Genomic DNA, 6,279 nt, shown 5'->3' on the forward strand with positions numbered 1-6,279 from the left:
ACTTCATCATGTGCACAAATCATAAGTGGAATCAAGTCGATCTGTAGGTTGTTACTTTTGAAGAGTAAGAATATTGAAGACTTTATGACTTGAAGACCTTGATATTTTGATATTGGTGTGGCCATCTATGACTTGATTATCTAGACTTAAAAAGTTATTTATTTGACAAAAGTAAATCTCGTGGATGGAAAAGTCCTTTACTTCACAAACGTAAATCTTGTAATTGAGTGGATTACTCTACTAGTCGTAAATATTGATTGATCTTAATCAAGGAGTTTCATATTTGATTTAACTTTATGATTCAAATGTTTCAGATCTTAAACGGAAGATCCTTAGTTCTTTATCTTTGTCAAAATGGTTTGTCTTTTAACTGTTTAACAAACGTCCTAAAGGAATTTTAGTTAAACCAATTGAGAAGTTAGTAGCGACAGTCTTCACGAGGAACTGTAAAACAAATCTTGACAATGGACTCTGTTGAGGGATTTATATGTGTTGGACAAATTGGTTGTAGGCGCAGATAAACTGAGGAAACTGAATAACTAGAGGTAGTTTATCCGGTCTCTGCTACACGAGGTTGCGGGCAGGCATTTGTGAAACGGATTAATTATGAGAGTATTCAAAAATGGACTAGATCTCAAAAAACTTCTGCCAAACATTTTTCCTCGTTAACAAAACTGTTGTGTTTGTGTGCTTTTACTATTTTCGCATTAAGTAGTTATTTTATTTTAAAAGCAATATTCTTACTCTCATACGCTTGAAACTTATTGTATCAAAATAATTGGTGGGGTACTGATAGACACATTTTTGTGACCAAGTTGTCCTCAATTTTCAGTATTGTTGGTACTCGATTTTCTACTTATTATGGTGTTTTATGTGTTTGTAGGTATTTTTGGAAAATTCGGCTCGAAAAGTTGGTATAGACACCCGGAGGACACATGTTATTCGAACTCTCAGTTTTGGATAAGGGGCACCTAACTGATAAGGGGCACCCCAGGGAACCAACTGCTAATCACACTCCATTATTGATTAAGGGGGCTCCATCTTCTTCCTTGATTTGAAAAGAAAAAATTGGCGAGAAATTTGGTTTCAACGGTAAAGGATTTATTATCTTTAAGATAAGAATATCTTCTTGCCTTACAAACATGAAGTTTTGAAGAAAAAGGAAGTTATCTTGTATTAAACAAGAAAGATATCCTTAGAAGATTTTATCTTGGATTTTATTCTGCGAATTAAAGAAGATATGGGTTTAGTAAAGAAATATATAGAATAAAGAGAAGGAAAAATTCTGAACATATTTTTAATTAAAAAGAAAAAGATTTTGGAATTATGGAAGAATATATTTGAGTGATGTGTATTTGTGTGTATAAATAGAGAGCTAGAGAGCACATTTGAGGAGAGAAAAGAAAATCACTGTTTTATCATTGTTTCTCCCATTTCATCTTTGTAAACACCCTTTGAGCAATAAAAATGAATTTTGAGCGTGTTTCCATGATGATGAGCTAATTCTCGCGCAACCAAGGAAATGGATGAAGCTATCTATGCATGAATGATTGGTAACAATTGTATTTTCTCTAATTTACAATTTATAATTCATTCAATCACCGCTTTTGCGGAGTTCTAAATGTTCACATAATTTTCTTAATTACTTGTGATTCAATTTGATAGATTATACTTTGTTTAATTGATTGATAGTCTATTCTTCGGGAATACAATTAATATTTGAGAATATGTTTGATTATGTGTGAATTAAGAATAAAGGACTTAAAGGATAGTTAGAGTTTTGAAACATATTTGGTATCGTTCATTCATGTGTAATAGCGGAACTTAGTGTCTTGGTTACTTTTAATATCTTGAAATCAATTTTGCAATAAGTTTTCTATTTTTAAGTTTTATAAGTCTAAAATCTTTTGCTTTCACAAGTCTCAACAAACTTATTACTACAACATCATTGAAAAATATCATCAATTCTTGGCGCCGCCGACGCGGACTTGTCTTTAGGCTAGAGTTTTTAGATTTTTTTTTTAGGTTTTTATTTGTTTTTCATTTTTATTTTATTTGTTCTTCTTTACGTTTTTGGGTTTTTTTCTTTTCCTTACAGATTTTGGAATTTGGAGCGAAAGAAAAATTTTCCAAAGCTTTTGGTGAATACTTAAAGATTTGGAGTAAAGGCAAAGCGAAAAGAGCGAAAGAAAAGGAGAATAAAAATTAATTAAAAAAAAAGAGAGAGAGAGACAATTTATTTATTTTTTTAGATTATCTTTTTCTTTTGCACTTTATTTTTGGACTTTGGACTGTGGACTTTAGGACTTTATTTTTTTAAACCCTATGGAAGGGTAGTTTAAATATAAACTATTTGGAGAGAAAGACGACGATTACGATATCGCCTCGGCCCCTCGGGTTTGTACATGACATAGGAGTCGTGGCACGAGTCGACATCAGCAGTTCATCCCCCGTCTGGTATGGGAGGTAAGTTTGTCGAAACACTCGCGAATCTCCTGTCAGCGAGTTACTGTATTCCTTCGTTTTCATATATGCCGAGGATTTGAAAACGGCTTCTTTAATTTCCTAGTAAAGGGGAAGGACTGGCCATACAAGTTAAGGGTTCGGATTTCATCACCGTTCCCTTCTTGCCCGCCTTAGGAAAACGAAATCAAACGCGAACCTAAGCCTAAAATTTGACTAGAACGAGACCTATAGGGTAACGAGCTTAGTAGGAAAGTCATTCGAAAAATATTGGTTACTCTTTTAAGCATGCTTCAAAGTTCATGATGGTTTCTGTGAGTTGAATACGCCGCCTTGTAACGCCGGTGAGGCCTTGGGTATCAAAGCTACATTGAGCTTCCCTGGTCTCGTTTCAACTTACTTAAACTCGGATTGATTCTAGAGGGGTTTGCTTAAATTGTAACGAATTCCCTTTCGAAGGATTAGAAGCTGGTCTAAAAACAATCTAAGTGGAGCCATCATGCTTTTTGTTTGCTAGAAATCTTTAGGTTTGCTTTGGTGGAGTCAGCCTTGTTTATGTTTGCATAACTTCCCTTCCTTTTAGGATTTCTTTATTTTTCTTTTGTTTTTTTAGTGTATGCCCAAGGTTACTAAAGAGCGGGCTTGGAAAAGAAACACTCTAGGTCGTTTGATTAGTGATAAACCTAGTAGTTCTTATTGTGAAGGCATGGAGCTCGAAGACTCTTCTTTTGAGAGACCTATTTTTAGAAACTTTAGTTTTGAAAATCTGTCTCTTCGTGAGGAAAATACCCCTAGTACTTCAGTTGTGCCAGCGATGGAAACTTTGAAAGATTACATGTTCCCAACTAGGTCCACCCGAGCTTCGTGCATTAAATTGCCAGCCACTAAGGCTAATTTCGAGATAATACCTAGTATTCTTCAGATGATCCCTATATTCTTAGGGAAAGATGATGAGAACCTTTATTTTCATATTAGGGACTTTGAGGAAATTTGTGGGACAATTAGAATAAAAGACCTTACTGATGAAGTCTTGAAACTTAAGATGTTTCCCTTTTCCTTGAGAGATAAAGCCAAGACCTGGCTGAACAACCTAACATCTGAATCCATTGAAACATGGCAGGAACTTACTGCTGCTTTCTATATGAAATTCTACCCTAAGAATAAAACTGTGTTTGTTAAACAGAAAATTAGTGCTAGTCTGCAAAAAGAGGGAGAGTCTCTTTATAGGTTCTTAGAGAGATTCAATGATCTCCTATCCCAATGTCCTCACCATGGATTTGATAAGATGAAACTCGTAGATATTATTTATGATGGTTTAGACTATGCAACTAAAGTCATTGTTGAGTCTATGTGCGCTGGTGAGTTCACTAGTAAAAGTGCTGATGATGCTTTCACCTTCTTAGGAGCTGTCGCTGAAAAATGCCAACAGTGGGAGTCTTGTGTTAAACCCCCCAAAAGACTCTTAGTCAATAGAAGTAGCACCAATGTGGTAGATACAAGCTTCGGGTCTGATGCTAAGTTTGCTACTTTGTCTAGAAGGTTAGAAGCTTTAGAATTGAATCATCCTAAACATATGTCTCTTGTTGAACCTGATGATAGGTTTAGAGCCTCTCAAGTGTCTAGTTGTTGAGTAGAACCCAGTAAATCGTTTTGGGAAGGTCAGGTTAGTGAAAAGAAAGCCCATGTTGTCTATAACAATGCTAGGTTTGAGAACCGACAGAAGTTTGAACCATACTCAGAGACTTACAACCCTGGTTGGAGAAACCATCCTAATTTTTCTTGGTCTAAGGGTCAGAATCAAGGACAATCTAGTAATTCTCAGCCTCCCCTAGGTTTTGGTTATGCTAAGAACTCTTCAGGTCAACCCCAGTTTCATAATGAGAAAAAGATCTCCACCTTAGAAGAAACCCTTACTATGTTAGCAAAGAACCATGAGATGTTATCAAAGAACCACTGTGGTTTTCAAGAAGAAACCAGGCAGAATTTTAAGAATAATTCTCGGTCTCTTGCTAACTTAGAACTTCAAGTCGGACAAATAACTAAGTTTCTTAGTGAAAGAGAAGATGGAAGGTTCCCTAGTCAAACTAATCCTAACCCTAAAGGAGAGAAGTCGTACAATCATGTGAATTCTATAACAATCGTTAGGAGTGGAAAGAAAGTTGACAATAAGGTTGTTATGCCTGATAGTGAACATGTTATAGTTCAACCTTCTGAGCCAGAAAATGAGGAGACTGATAGAGTCTCCAAAGAGACCAATGAGGGTCCTGCTAATCCCGACTTTGTTCCCAGAGCCCCGTTCCCCCAGCTGCTAGTTCCAACTAAGAGGGAGTCCAACTTTAATGATATATTGGAAGTTTTTAAGCAGGTTACTATCAACCTCCCATTGTTATATGAGATTAAGCAGATTCCCGCTTATGCCAAGTTTCTTAAGGATATGTGTACGCGAAAGCGAAAACTTAATGTCCAGAAGAAAGCCTTCCTAGATAGTCATGTGAATTCTATTATTCAGAATACCACTACTCCTAAGTATAAAGACCCAGGGTCCCCTACTATTTCTTTAACAATAGGTAAACACCGTGTCTAGAAAGCTTTGCTTGACTTAGGAGCCAGTGTGAACTTACTGCCATACCATGTGTACCTTAATCTAGGACTTGGTGAGATGAAACCTACCCAGATGACTCTTCAGTTAGCTGATAGGTCCGTTAAAATTCCTCGTGGTGTGATCGAGGACGTTCTTATTGAGGTCGAAAAGTTTATTTATCCAGTGGATTTTGTTATACTAGATACCAACCTGTCCCTAACCCACATAACCAAATACCAGTGATTTTAGGCCGCCCGTTTTTAGCCACATCCAGTGCGATCATTAACTGTCGAAATGGTATTATGAATTTGTCTTTTGGTAATATGACTATTGAGCTGATTTTTTTTAATATTAGTAAGCTACCCTCTGAACTAGATGACTCGAGCATAGAAGAGGTGAACATGATAAGAACATTAGTCGAGGAGTCATTACCAAACACTTTGTTAGAAGATCCATTAGAGAAATGCCTAGCTCACTTTGGGATTGATTTTGATGATGATAATGTGATTAATGAGGTGAATGCTTTGTTGGACTCAACCCCTTTGTTAGACACTAATAATGGATGGAAATCTAAGTTCGAACCTCTACTCGTTTCTGAGTCTACCCTAGTTCCTTCGTTATAAAAGCCTCCTAAGTTGGACCTTAAACCATTACCAGATTCCCTGAAGTATGTGTTTTTAGGCCCATCTGAAACTTTACCTGTGATTATAGCATCCGACTTGGATAGTGATCTAGAAAGTAAGCTAGTGACTGTCCTTCAGAATAACAAGGAAGCTTTAGGGTGGACCATAGCAGACATTAAGGGTATAAGTCCTACTGATTGTATGCATCATATCTATTTAGAGAGTGACACCAAACCTTCGTGGGAGATGCAACGTCGACTGAACCCTAATATGAAAGAAGTAGTTCGAACCGAGGTTCTTAAGCTGTTAGATGCAGGCATTATCTACCCCATTTCAGACAGTAAGTGGGTCATCCCCGTTCAGGTTGTTCCCAAGAAATCCGGAATTACTGTAGTCCAGAATGATAACAATGAGTTAATCCCAACCCGGGTGACCATGAGTTGGCGTGTCTGTATCGACTATAGGAAATTGAACAAGGTCACTAGGAAGGACCACTTTCCCCTTCCCTTCATCGACAAAATGCTAGAGAGATTAGCTGGACATAGGCATTATTGCTTTTTAGATGGATACTGCGGTTATAATCAGGTTGTTATTGCCCCAGAAGACCAAGAG

This window comes from Papaver somniferum, chromosome 6 (genome assembly GCF_003573695.1).
Source record: "Papaver somniferum cultivar HN1 chromosome 6, ASM357369v1, whole genome shotgun sequence".
NCBI classification, from domain to species: Eukaryota; Viridiplantae; Streptophyta; class Magnoliopsida; order Ranunculales; family Papaveraceae; genus Papaver; species Papaver somniferum.